Source organism: Carassius carassius, chromosome 20, assembly GCF_963082965.1.
Source record: "Carassius carassius chromosome 20, fCarCar2.1, whole genome shotgun sequence".
Taxonomy (NCBI): Eukaryota; Metazoa; Chordata; class Actinopteri; order Cypriniformes; family Cyprinidae; genus Carassius; species Carassius carassius.
The window spans coordinates 18,556,953-18,572,112 of NC_081774.1; the positions used below are offsets into that span (position 1 = coordinate 18,556,953).

Here is a 15,160-nt window from a genome sequence, read left to right on the forward strand (position 1 = left end):
ACGTTTCACTGGGTGGAAACTCATGGTGCTCAGCTGTAGTGAGATTAAGCCAAATAATATTTTAGAACATTATCACACTAATATGATGTTTTAATGAACATTATACAAGAAAAATAGCAATCAAAGCATTTACACTCAGTTGTAAATTGCATTGTTTGTAGTTTACTGATTATTAAATATAAATGAGAATTAAAGAGATAGGTTTCCAAAAAGAATATGTTTTTAATTATTTTCTCATATTGCTCCAAACACGCAGTTTTTTTTTTCCAGTCGAAATTTTCCAGTTCAAAGTGACCACATCTGTCAAGTTTGAAAAAGGGAAAAAAACATCATAAAAGCACAGTAAAAGTTATTTGTATGACTTGTTTGATATATACAGTATGTCTATACAACCCATACACTAAATTTCTTTAAGAAACAGACCAGAATCAAAGTTATATAACACATATTGACTAGTTTTATGAAAGACGATTACATTTTTTGACTGATAAAATATTAGTTTGAAACAACATGAGGGGAAAACAATGACAGGATTTTTGAGTTTTTGATAAACTGTGCTTTTAAGTAAAAAATAAGTATCTATTGTACTTGACAGATGAAAGTGCTCGCATGAAATTGCTTTTGCCTTCATTATGGTTGTGATTGTAATGCAGCAAGTATGAATATCATATCATCAAGGTATTTTTAGTCTTTAAACTCCATGTGTAGCATCACTCTATTTGATTCATATCATTACACGTCATGTTTTCCTAAGGAAACTTCAAAGTAAATTTGCAGCTCAGGTTCTCCCGCAATCAATACGGTAATATGATAGAGATATTTTTGTCCTCTTAGCAAATTTGCTGGTGACTACAGTTAAAGAGACAATTCCCAAACACCATTATCCAAGTATAAGAGAAGAAGGAGACATAAAGGCAGGTTTGGTTCTCAGGTTTAGTCCTTAATCAGTAGTTTTATGTTTAAAAAAATAATAATAGCAACGCAGACTCTAGGCTCATCTGAGGATGTCATGGAGACCCATGTGAGGCTGATCAGGCTGAAAGGCATTAGCCAGGCCAGATTTGTGCGAATGTTCAGGATGCCGAAATCTTGCGCCGAACGGATCTGGTGGATGCTTGTCATGGCAACAGCATGTATCAATAAAGCAATCTTAATTTCCTGACAGGGAACGAGACCTGCATTCTAATGGAGGGGCTGTTATTGCGTCCTAGGCATAAACGCTGCAGTCCAACTAGCTTTAGCTAACCCATACGTTTGACTGCTAATGTATCAGAGCAGACAAGCGGCTTCGATGATTGACACATAATGGGATGTTTGTGCCTGGTAGTGTCCAAGCTTGTTTTTACGTGTATGTTTTTAGCAGCGGCTCATTGGTCAGGCCGCATTAATTCCTATGTGTTTTCCTAGCAGGAGAGGTAATGAACAGGAAGTGAATGTGGTCATGCGTCCAGATAAGAGAGCTTGTGTCCCAGCATCCCTGATGCTTATCACCCACCACACCAGGGCGGCAGCTGCGGAGGAAATGCATAGCGCCATAGCAACAGCCCAAGAGAGGAGAATTCACTCTGAAGCTTACAAAAAATGTCTCAGGTTCAGCTCTGCACAAAACAGGGCTGTGAAATCACTAGTTTGAAACATTTTCACTTATAGTTGTGTAGATGCTGCATTAAATGGATATTTCTGATTTGAAATTCATGTTCAAAGCTTGTTGTAAAATAACTGTAAATGACTGCAGATTATATATTAATGTGGCAAGTTAGTATAGTAAAATATATCACTTGGCAGAAAAATAGTTTATGATTAGCAATGTCTTGTATTATATTGATGTTGCCACTGTTTCATAAAAAAAAAAAAAAATTAGAGAAAATTAGTGACATATAATATACCAAAATTGATTATATGAATTTTAAAAACAGTAAATAGTGACATTTGGTGGGTTTTTTAATAGAATAGCACCCAAAAATATTATTTACATCTTTAATTAATTTAATATATTATGTATCAGTCAATTTCCATTGCTCAAGCATATTTAACATATTACATAACTATATATTAATGTTATTGATGTCAATTACAATAATAATTTATAATCAATTGATATATTGTAAATATCAATCTATTATTATTATTACTGATTGATAACAATAATAATTTATATTATATGTATTATATATAATATATATATATATATATATATATATATATATATATATATATATATATATATATATATATATATATATATATATATATTTATATTACATTTCAATCTATAATAATCGTTATTATTATTATTATTATTATTTGTACTACTACTCATAATGACAATACAGATTAATATTTGATATATGAACATACATTATTGTTATTAATGCCAATTATAATAATAATTTATATTAAAATAATATGTTATAAATAGCAACATTTTATTATTATTGACATTGATTATAATCATGATAATAATAATAGTAATTAATATTCAAAAATATATTAAAATATCAATCTGTTGTTGTCTTTATTATTTTTACAGTAATTAGGTTGCTTTATTTCATTAGTATATATTGGTTAATCTCTACCTGTCATTCCTGATAAAATCGCTGGAACACACTTTTCTTTTGTGGCTTATTGCTTTATTGACACACACATAATACAGTAGAGCAGAGGGGTGAATGCAAAGCCTGAGTCACAGATTGAATGGGACAAATGTGGAGGGGATGCTTGGGATTTTTTCCTCTATGTATGTCCAGGGCTGATAGCATTCCCATTCGCTGGTAATAGGCCGGGAAGCGCTGGCGATAGCTGAGCTGAGGATGAGAACACAGTGGCCCATTGTACTGCGTTCAGATACATAGCCTGACGTGGGAGTTCGGTCGGCTCCTGCTGGGAGCTTTTGTCAAGCGGAGTAGCCCGCTCAAGGGTGTCGCCTTTTCCCTCTAAATACGTACGTTTCTGTGGGAGATTCGAGTAGGGGCCTGTCGTAAAGAACACGGCCCTTTTGATTTGCTATCAGTGCCCGCAACGAGCCTTGTGTCGCCCCTCTGTCAACATGGTGTCAGGTTAAATGATGGATTAGAGGATTGATTTTCCCGGATATTCCGCTTAATTGTCTTTGGTGTTTTGCAAATTAGCAGGAAAATGACTGAAGACGACTCTCTTTGTGGCTTTCCGTGTTTTCACCTGATGGCAAGAGCTCTGCTATTGATTACAACTGTAAGGTGAACTTAAATTAATGTAAACAGCAGAGTTCATTAAATTTTCATTCACTAGCTCTTGCAGTTGATATAAATAGCTGTTTAACAGTTGAGTTACCTTCTCCATGTCGATCAGGTTTGATGAGGGCACTTCCTAATTGAAAAGAAGGCGGATTCATATTTTAATAAGCCACCGTGCTTGGCATTCAGCCATGAGGTAAGATAAAAACGACCCAACATCTGAATTAATCACGTTGGAGGTTAAATTCAATTTCACGTAATGGGAATTGGCACAGTTTTTTTTTTTCTCACAATAGCTGAAATTGCAGCCCTTTCAGCTGAGTGCTGGCAGCCGTCCACTCAGGTCATCCTAGCTCTTGCTTCTTGTTGTCTCTTTTCCTCCCTCTGTATAAAGATACAGACAGAAAAATTTTAATCCTTTCAGTGCGTCGCACCTGTTGACATTTTTGGGGTCATGACATTTTTCGCAAAACCGATCAGCGTGTTTTAGTGTAGCTTACCTCCCTGCAACAAGGACGGCCAGAGAGTTCTGGGGCGGGGGGTTGTGTCCATTTTCCTGATGCACCAGGATAAATTCTTCGAGTCTGTTGAGAGTGATTAGATTTCTCAAGGGTCCTTGTCTCAGAAACACTACCCTACATAAATTACTCATGGTCTTCTCTCCTGGGCTCAGGGACTGGCTGCCAGCGCTGGAACACATCAGTCATTTGCCTGTTCAAATGTTGATGTGATGAATTCCACAATAATACATTTGAAATATGACATTTTAAGGTAATACTAATAATATACTGCATATATGTCGTGGCCACAAACTAGATTTGGACACTTCAGTCACAATGTGTAGATGTGTTCAAAAGTTAACTAATATGTTTATTTAGCAAGCTCTTTTGAACTTTCTATTCATCAAACAATCCTAAAGTATCACGGTTACCACAAAAAGATGAATCAGTAAAGTTTTTAACATTGATAAAAATAATAAATGTTTCTTGAGCAACAAATCATAATAGAATGATTTGTCAAGGATCATGTAACAGAAGACTAGAGTAATGATGCTGGAAATTCTGCTTTGCATCACAGGAATAAATTATTTATTATTAATTTATAAATATATTATAATCGAAATTTCCAAAAACATTAAAAAAAAATATTTTGTGTATATAGGCCTCCTAAAATATTTAGACAGGTAAAAAAATTTAAAGTATTTGCATTATAAACAAAATATCACAACAAGTAGCTTTTACTTTAACTAAATAAAGAAATACAAAATGGGGTTCCAAATCTAAAACAATACATATATTGTTTAAAATTTACAAGAAAACTCCGTGGAACATGTGTATTGTTAACATAATGAACTAGAGCCTGGTTTAATATTTTGTATCTTATTTAGTGAATGTTTTTTTAAGTTTGACGTATACATGACCAATTATGCATATATATTGTCAATATAGTGATGAGGAAGTTGCCCTACAACACTGTGAATGTGTTGTGTAACGCTGTGCTGGTGACAGTGGTCTCGTGGTTGTTTGTAAGGGGTCACCATGTCATGCGGAAGGTTTCATATCTTCAAGTAGCTGTTATGTGGTTGAAGTGCATTATGGGACATTGGTGTAGACATATGTCGGACTGCATCCCAGACACCAAAAGTAGCACACACACACACACACACACACACACACACACACACACTCCTGTTGAGATAATAATAACCTGACCTACCTTTTAGCTGCAAACATCCTCAAGTGAGGAGATACACTTAAACACTCTCCCACACGAGTTAAACACCGTTGACCCCGCACAGCTGCACCAAAATCTGCACCATTTATCAAAATACAGAAACGTTACAGACACAAGACAAACCAGCAGAATAAATGTTGTCTTTGGGCTTTCTGAGCTGGAAAACACTTGTTCAAACAGCCTTTTCAAACCAAATTTTCCCCTCAACCAATCGTAAAATAAAGCAATTAAGTGGTCATGTCACCATCTATTGGTCTCCAGTGAAATATGCCTTCATTTACCTCCATCGGGATTCCTGAGGCAGTAAATTATGATACACTGTAATTTTGTCTCACTCTGAAAGGATATTTAACAAGCCACTGGCTGCTCACTCTGAAACTTAATCATTTTTATCCCCGTCTTTTTTCAGGTGAGCTCTGTTTTAGATGAGATTCAGTCAGTGTTGAAGCATATCTAAGGACTTGGTTAGGGGAAACAGACATTAAAGTTCACTAATGGTTTAATTTAAGCTAATTGCGCCGACACCAGTGACCAAAAACCACGAGCCGCAGGAACCGATAAAGTGCTTCACGCCAACAACACGGCCAGGAGAAAAGGAGAAAAGCAATATGTCATCATTCATGAATCATTAAACCAATAAAGTAAAAATGTTTCCCTGAAGCTCGGCTCTCTCTTTACAGACCGGACTGCAACGACGAGAGAGCTGCGTCATCGCATTATTTCCTCTAGCACAAATTGCCATTCTTCGCATATCTAAGTCAGCCCATTGTGAAGATAACTGTAACATAGGAGCCTGGTTTAGTTCTCAGTGTGGGGCTTTCACCAATCAACTGATAGAAATGAATACATGCATTACGTCGCGATGTACAGTATTGGGAAATAAATCGACGCGAAGGCTTGGAGGCAAAGCGCAGGGGGAAAAGCCCAACATGGTTTCTCGGCTTGACATGAAATCGTACCAATTCAATAAGAGCCAGGCAGTGATTTATACTTCATCCTCATCTCTGGGCCTAATATCAGAGTGCCTCTATAGGTAGTCATGAAAGTCACTCTAGCTCACTGTAATAAATTACAGTGGTGGAACACGAATGAAGACGCTTTCAGTTCAGCTTCAGGCTCTCAGAAAATTGCCATTTTGGGGGGGGGGGGGGTATGGGGGGGTTGGAAAAAGAAATCACTTTGTGCCATAATGCAGTACAGACAAAGGTTATTCATCAGAGGAATGATTTGAAGTCAAAGATGACTGCCACTCTTGATATTGAATGCTAGGGAGCAAAGAGAGAAACACCCCCCCCCCCTTCTCTCTCTCTCTTTCTCTCTCTCTCTCTCTTTCTTACTCTCCCTTTGCCTCTATTTCTCTCCATGACGACCCTGACCCACTTTTGTGGCTGCTTATTATTCAGGCTTCGGTTTATCCATGGAAAGAATGTGTGTAATTTGGTTTGACAACAAACCCCTGCGTGCTCCTCTCCGAGAAGTGGTTGCTATCGACAGCGGCTCGTATCGAGTAATTTTTTTTTCTTTATTTTAATATAAAATAAATCATAATGTACTTATATCTGGGGAATAAGCTGTAATTTTCTGCACGGGAAGCTTTTGAGTGCGCGCCTCACACAAACTACTGCTTTTAGTAACAGCTTTTGACCTTTAGATTTCAGCTGAAATGAAACCATGAGGAAATCTCTCCTTTTCGCCCATACGTCCTCCTCTCTGCTGTGTGCCATTATTCTCACACTTTTCTTGCCCTCTCTGTGTTTTATAAACGTTGACAAGTTTCACCGGTGACTAATTACACTGGGGAAACCAAAGGTGTACATTTGGATGTTCATACTGTTCGTGGCTCAAGCATCTGCTGATCAGAAATGAAACGGAGAGCATTTTTGGCACGTCTCCAAGACAGCATTAGCATCTTGCGAGGAGGCAGAGGAATATATTTTATTACCTGACATACTGCTGCTTTTAAGGGTCCACACATGTTGACATAGGGAGGTCGGCAGAAGGTCTGATAGGCCAGATGTACCTTCGAGTTGATACGGAGCACCTGATAACAAGATGACGGGATTAATTATTTCTCTCAATCTGTCAACAATATCTTATACAGTCATTTATATACAGAAGGAGCAAAATGTATTTATATAATATATCATCCAATGAATGCTTTGAAAAAGAGCAGTTTTATGTTTAGCACAGAAAAAAAAACTATAGATGCTATGACCATGACTGGGCTCAAAACAAAAGGATCCTTTTTCTTATGCATTTGCATTTTCTCTGCCTTGCCTGATTTTAAACAAACTTAGTGTTTTGTATAGAATTTAAAAAAAAAAAAAAAAAAAAAAACACTGGTTGCTTGTGTGTTACTCAATCTTTAAAAAAATTTTTTTTTTCAAATTTACCTGCATTGCAGTAATATCAATGTATTGCAGTTTGTCCACAACAACAAAAGAAACTCAGTTTTACCATTAATTAATTAATTAATTTAATTTTAATGATTTATTTATTGTTTTAATAAAACACTTCATCTGAACATTGTTAGATTATATAAAATAAAGCTGGAGATAAAACACAGCCGTGACGTATTTCACGTTTAAGAAGTACATTAGCATTGAAAAATGCATTATATCCATTTCTGTCAGTTCAAGAGGTTTTATAATAGATATTTTAGGGGGCCCATATATTCCAGCGGCTCTGAGTCCAACATAAAACGGGACGAAAATGAGCATGGTGCTGAGTAGTGAGTGCATTTAAACCACAGGGTGTGGAAAGAATACACACTCGCAGTTTGATTTTCCCATACTCTGACCTTCCATAAGAAACTGATGAGGAATGAAATTGGTTCCAGTCTCGCGAAAAAAAGCTCTGATTCACATCTGGACATCTGAGAGAGAGGGAGACACATACACTCAAAATGTCCTAGCCGGTGCAGCAAAAATGGTTCCTTACTTTCAGACAATGCAGAAAAACTGTCGTACTAACAATCAAGACCTATTCTGCATTCCTGCCAAACTACTGCTTTTAATGACTGAAAGCTGTACCGCACTAAAACATTTGTGGAAAAAAAAACACGATGCCATTTACATCTGCGTCACATGAAATGATGAGTACAGCACAGCAATAAAGTCTGAGCACAGGTGCAACGCCAGAAATAGGATTCGTTCTATTTGATTACAGTATGTATCACTGAGCAGGAGAGATGTCACTTTTAGACATATCATCCAGTGCCAGAGAAGCAAATGCATAAAGCCAATTTGACAAAGGGGTCAATATACAGCATCCAATAAAAAGAAATCTACAAGAACTGCCAGGAGCTATAAACATCAAAATAATGGCCCCACTGTTCAACAAATATATTCAATTGGCTCCTCTTTTCTTATTTGTTTCTTGGATCATTTTATATTTTTGCCATTTACAAAGTCGTAGAAGTCAAACGTGATGCATGGCGGTGAAAAGTATGGTCTATGGTGAAGCGTTAGCCACGTCTGTACAACAGGCAGTCACAAGAGATGATGTGGGGCTCATTGATTGCAAGCAAGCTACATGATTATGTTCGGGCGCAAAGTGTTCCATTGCACTCATATCTCATTACCTTTCTTCCTGAACGGCGGCCATTTTGATTGGGTCCTTCTAGAGCAGAGAGAATAGTACTGAAACAAGAGAGCGCCATCAGCCTCCGGTTCCACAGGAAATGCACGACAATATGTGTAGCTTCACCTAAAAGGCCTCGAAACGTCCTTTGTTTGTAATCTGTTCTGTCACCAATATGTCTGCGGCATCATGTGTCTTTCCTCGGCTCCCTTCCCCCCTTCTTATGATATCTGTTTATATTGGATCTGTACAATATGAATAATGTAGAGCAACCAATCTCATTACCATTCTCAGATATAGAATACAGATTATTGTATAACATTTACATAAAATTATGGCTCTCGTTGAGGGAGAGGGAGCGTTTCTTTCACCATTTGATTTATTGGGTTCATTTATGGTGAGAAAGATTAGCTTTGAGTTACATAAAATTGGCTCGAATGTGAAATTTATGATACTTAAGTTGGAATTCAACACCTGAAAATCTGATTTTAATAGCTGGAAATTTTACACACATTTCAGTCAGAATTACTTTTCAGGAAGACCTTTGTCATCATTAGCGCTTTCAAAATGAAGTCGTTTCATAATTCTACACATACATAAACTTTGCACCCTCTTTTGCATAATATGCTCATTTTACATATCCCCACCGAAGATGTATTTTGTTCATATAACAAATGCAACATTTCATAGCTTTTATTATATTATGTGCAGTATGGAAACATACCGAATGCAATATTTTGCCGTGATCTGAAAGGCCTTCATTTGTGTCTTGATTTTCAAATTGTAGCTGTGCATAAATCAATAGAGTATCATGTTTATATTACTGCCCATAATTCTAGTTTTGGAGAAACAGTGGCACACTGTCAAATATGGATGTTTGAGGAGTTTTTTTGTGAATGCAGTACAATATAATTAGCTGGAGTGGCCAAGTGCTTCGCTCAAGGGCACAGACTGGTCCTAACATAAAACATAAGGGTTTAACATCATCCCAGCTTCACAGCTTGTTTTCATCCCAGAACCTTTTAGAAGTCCTTCCCGGCCCATCTAAGTGGAAAACACTCAAGATTAGAGGAACAGAAGTTCCTCATATATTTTCATAGAGAGTTATTCAGAGCTGCTTGGGGTTGGCAGGGTGCCCTGGTACCTTACTCTTCAATAGCTGGTACTCTTATATAATAATGTATGCCAGGAAAAGGAGTTTGTCGGGTGCGGGGTGGGTTGTGAGCTAAGGAGTGGGGGTTATATAAGTTTAGCCAGAACGTTTCCATTTTATCTGTGTACACAGTAGGATGATGAGGCCAGTCAGGGGGGCTCTGCAGAAATCCTGCTGACCTCTGGAGAGCTCAGAGAGCAGTGCACTGATACGAGCTGCTCTCAAACTGCAGGTGCTGAAAGCTATTACTCTCTTGATTACGGATGGGAATCTCAGGATTTAACGATTCTGGTTCCGATTTCGCTTAATGATTCCCGGTTTCTTAATACCATTGAGGAAGCGCCAGATAATTGATCCTAATTACATTGTCATTTCATTTATACAAAACTTAAAGTGTATTCTTACCTACACTTTGTCATATGAACAAACGGTGCACAAATGATTTAAGTCTCATAGGTACATAAACGGTAGTAACAGTTCTTGGTTTAGTTTTTGATGAGTCATTTTGAGTTTGTGATTAATTTGAGCCATTTTCACATTTTTTTATATAATTCATTTGGGCCACTTTGACATTCATTATTGTATTATTTTGCTTTATTATTATTCAGCTCAGCCAAAGCATAATTTAGCATAATTTTTTTGTAGATTCAGTAACGGTGTAGACTCAATCAGCTTCCTAGTTCAGTAATCATAGTACACACTAAGAAGTCAGCCATTTTCAGGGCTGCCAAGTCCTTTACCAAGTCTTGAATATATTGAGATACTGATTCAAGAGCTATGTAGTTGATTAAGATACACCAATTGAGCATTTTAGTTCTGTGACCTGTCCACGAACAGAAGAACCACTAAAGTTCTGGCACTTAGTTCTGGTATTTTTTAAGATTTAAACCAGTTCTGGATGATATTCCCAACCTTTCATTAATCCTGAAACAGCCCAATTATCCAACATGTCCTTCAACCAATACGCCCACACAGGTCGTTTGTCAAAATCCCTGAAATACGACCCATCGAGCGCCTTGAGAAGCTGCTTTTAAAGGCGCTTTATAAAATAAAGGTTATTATTATCAGAACGTATACTACAATTGCGCCCCTAATGACAACAGGACACTTTCATATAATGCTTTGTATTTTTTTATCTGCATCATAATTTTGGTTTGTATAGCTCAGTTGGTAGAGCATCACGTTATAAGACAATATCATGGGTTTGATCCCAGAGAATGCACATGCTCAAAAAATTTATACAGTATGCACTGTACATCACAATGTTGCATGATTTCTGTGAGGGTAGGTTTAGGGGTGGGGTTAAGTGTGGTCATTCATACAAATTCATATGAATTAACATAGTAAAATGTGTACAAATTGCCGTGAGATCGGATTGGACCATGTAAAAAGTCCACAAATTGCATTTAAATTAAGCACGCATTTTGATTGGTAATGACAGTCATACGTCATTTCATGAAGACAGATGCAATGCAACACGATACTGTCATTATTTTTACACCTGCTAGAGGGCACTAAACTTTAAAACATAAATATAGGTCGTAACAAGGTGATTTAAATGGTCATTTTTTGTTGGAGGACAGTTTGCATGGCAACTGACCCTTTGCAAAGACATGTCCTCCTTTGTTACTGTACCTATGTCTGACAACTCACAGACAGACAAGACAGATCAGGTTACTTCAGGTATGAAACAAAGTCACAGCTTTCAAATTTAGTAATTTCTTTAAAGAAATTCAAACAATAAATACTATGTGTTGTGACAGATCGCTGTAGCAACTTATTTCAAGTAGCATGTGAACCAATCATCTCTTCATCTTTACTAGTTATAAACATTAATGACAATATGACACAATTTTTCAAGTTCAAATCCAACACCGTTAATCTACCGTCCGGTCTTGTTTGTTTGTTGGACAAAAATTTCAGATTCAACGGTATGATTGGTCAGATCGCCTGCCAATCAAACTCCCTGCGAAGGGTCGATTCATTACTATGTTACATTTTGGCAAATTGGTGGTTATTTAGTATGAATTCATTCAATCTCATTTGTATGTTTCCATACAATCTGCTGACTCCACATGTTTAAGTGTGGGTTGGGATGGACCTTCATCCTTCCTAATAATTGTATGTTTTTGTACGCTTCACATCATATTAATTTGTGTGAAATCGACGTCTCGTAAAATGCCTACGTTTTCCCTTGTGATTGGTTTGGTCTAATTCACACACGTTAATTGATTGAGAACATTTTGAAGCTAGTCTCGGATCAGAATCAAACACCACTCTCTTAAACACCTCATTCCGATCGACTGTCAACGCCGAGATCCTCCAGTGACACTAATTAGAATAATTAAACAGAAAACCCCTTGTAAGATAAATACGGGCATTAGCGAATGAACACATTCCTGGCCACAGTTCATTCCCCTCGCGCACACTTTGGCCCGTAGGCCTCGTCGTTCTGAACCAGGGGAGTCATTTAAGGATGAACAGTTTAATTACAGAGCTAATAAGTGTTGCCACAGACTTTCTAATATTATTCTGGGAGAACACTAGCATGTCATTACCCTCCTCCCCCTGAGGAACACTTCCTATTAATCATAATGAGGAATTTGTTAGCATGTGGTCATGTCAGTTGGGATCAATTTCTTTTACCTAAGCTTTCTATGAAGCTGCCAGACGCTCGGGGCGGAGTGTGGAAGGGATCGATTTACAGTCCTGCAGCCATTAGGCCCTGTTTTGTTTTTGTTGTTTTTGTTATTTGATAGCTCATTTGCATCAGCGCGGCAGCTGCCGAACGCACATTGTAGTCGTTTGTTGACCTGCTTGCACAGATACTTTCTTGCTTTTCACACTAAAACTGTTGTTTATTTTAGGATGTAGCTGATGCCTGCGGCCTTGTAGTTTGATGATGGACTCTTGTGGCATTTTTTCTGCTAATAATACAATAATTTATGTAAGTAGCATATGCAGTCGAGCTGTCAGATTTTAGAAATGCAGCCTACACTGGCTGTGGTTTTATTGGTCATGTAATGGCACCTCAGGCTCTGAAAGAAAAGCTACAGTGACACAAAATGGCTCCCAGCTTGCCACAAGATTGAGAAACCCTAGTTCACACGAATCAAGGGAAACCTCAGTCACAATCGTCCCATACAGCTCGCAAAATGGAGTTCACACATTTGCCAGGGTTTGCTCCAAAGGCGCGTTCGGCGTGTAGGTGAGGGAGGGTGTTGGCCAACTGTTGCTGGATGGATTTGGTGTCAGTTTGATGGGTTTAGCTCTGAGGTTTCACTTTTTCAGCAAAGGCCACCTCACACTTTCCACTGGCACATTCATATGCAAATAGTGTCTGATAGAGGGTAAGAGCTAAGCAGATAGAACAGCACACGGACACTGAGAGAGACATGTGAAAGGTCACTGCAGTGAGAAACTAGAGAGAATCTTTATAAAAATGGATATGGTGTGAACGGCTGCGTCTCGAACCTTCTATTTTAAATAACTGGCTGCCATGTGAGTGGGTGACAGTGGTGTTAAGGAATTAATTTTTATTAATCAGTATAATCAGGGGTTTTGGAACCAGTCACTAGCAGTTTTGTGGTGTTCTATTTACTGTCAAATCTTATTGTTTTCTTGTTCTAATGCTGCAAGATGTTGGTTCTTGGTTCTGTTCCAAGATGCCATTGGAGCACTATACTGACATGAAGATTAATCTAAAACTCTTTTTAGATCCAAATCTAAGGAAGCAATGCTTGTAACACTGCTTGGATAATGCAATTCCATAATGCTTTGCAAAAAAACATTTAAAATAATGCACAGTTTATGCAATACCAAAAGTACTATACCTGTATTTTTACTGTATTGTATGCTTTTTAGAGTAATGAGAGTATTGACATACTGAAGTCTCTAAAACTGCTTATAGAATCTAACACAAACTGTCCCATAAATGATATTTTTTATGCTCAAAAAGCATACTTCAGGTTGGTCCTGCCAGTATGTCTCAGGACAGTGACTCTTTCTATGGGATTTTAACTGGCATTTGGCTCTTTAATTTAGAAGACGGGACTTACTCAGTCCAAAACCAATAACTGCAGCATAGCTGAAAAATGATATGCTATTTCAAAAATTTTCAACATTTTCTCCTTGTTATGAATAGAGGCTTATTACTAGGTTGTAGTGGTGTTTCAGAGACAGCACATTTCATAGTTTAAGAATAGCCACATCTTAGATCAGCCTGATCTCATTAATCACAATCAATAAGCTAGCATGAAATTAACTGTCATCCGGGTGCAAAAACCAATCAGATCGGCCCATCAACTCGCACACTTAAAAAGGTCGCAATGTGATAGGCTTTCATTAGGATTATTGCCATTTCATTTCCATAGAATTATCTCTAGCAGGCATAATGAAATGAGATGTGCTGCTCGGGTGAACAGAAATACAAACATTCAGCCAGTGTCAGTCATCAGCCACGTGTTTCCTTTCTCACCCGGTCTCTTCTCCTTCGTGACACCCTCTCTCATTCTTTCGTAACACTCAAATAAATGTCATGGATGTGTGTTAATGACAACCCCGTCAAGGACCGATTGCTGAGAAAGCCATTCCCTCAGAGCAAACTTAAAACATATCTGATTTCTGCTTTTGATATTAATCAGTCATTTTTCAGAGGTTTGTAAGGAAGTGGAACAGATGTAAATTGGCGGGTATTTGTCAGGCAGGCGTGTCAGCAGAATCTGTGTGTGTGTGTGTGTGTGTGTTGCTGAGTGGACTGTAGCTGGCAGCCAATGTGTGCTGCTGTAATTTCCCAGGTGTGCTGCACAGCTGGGTCACAGGCTGATTCTCCTTCATCACACAGTTAACCTGCACTGACTCAGCTGAAGCTGTTTTGAGCATCTTCAGCAGGTGAATGCACAAGCTGCAGGTTCACTTTAAAAAACACACTGGTTCTGATCTGATTGATTTCTGTTTATCATGTAGGTCGAGTAGATGGATAAGCAGTTCTTGTTTCATAAACATTTCTTATTAAAACTCAAGAAGAACTTTAAAGTCAGCATGAAATACCATGCGCAAACCAATTTACTTCTGTAATCTAACGTATTTCTAAAATATACAATTTAGGGGTCAATAAGGTACAGAGATTTAGCTTTTGTAGGTTATTGTACCGCCCCAGTGACATTTTTGTACCTTCTAAAAAAAAGTCTAAACAATTGTATGTATGTAGAATGATCCAGTGATGGTAAAATAAGTTCAGTTTACAGGTTTCTGTGCATTTCTATCTGGGGTGAGACACCTGGGCCTGTCCTACAGTCTCAGGTCTATCCTTGTGTGGGCTTGTCAAACTCACTCGACTCCCTCTGTTTTATTCCACTGTGCACATGAAAGCATTCATTCATCCCCCTCAACCAGCAACTTTAATTACCAGTGTACTAATTACATCAAATCACTGACATCTCCATCTGATACGGCAGGGACTTCAAAGACTAATTGTCTC

The 15,160-nt window shown here is 37.7% G+C and overlaps 1 protein-coding gene across 3 annotated transcripts in view; it reads left to right on the top strand.

Annotated features, from left to right (window-relative positions):
* Nucleotides 1-15,160, top strand: part of LOC132096579 (thymocyte selection-associated high mobility group box protein TOX-like) — a 57,623-nt gene that overhangs the window by 11,730 nt on the left and 30,733 nt on the right. The gene's annotated exons all lie outside the window — the stretch shown is intronic.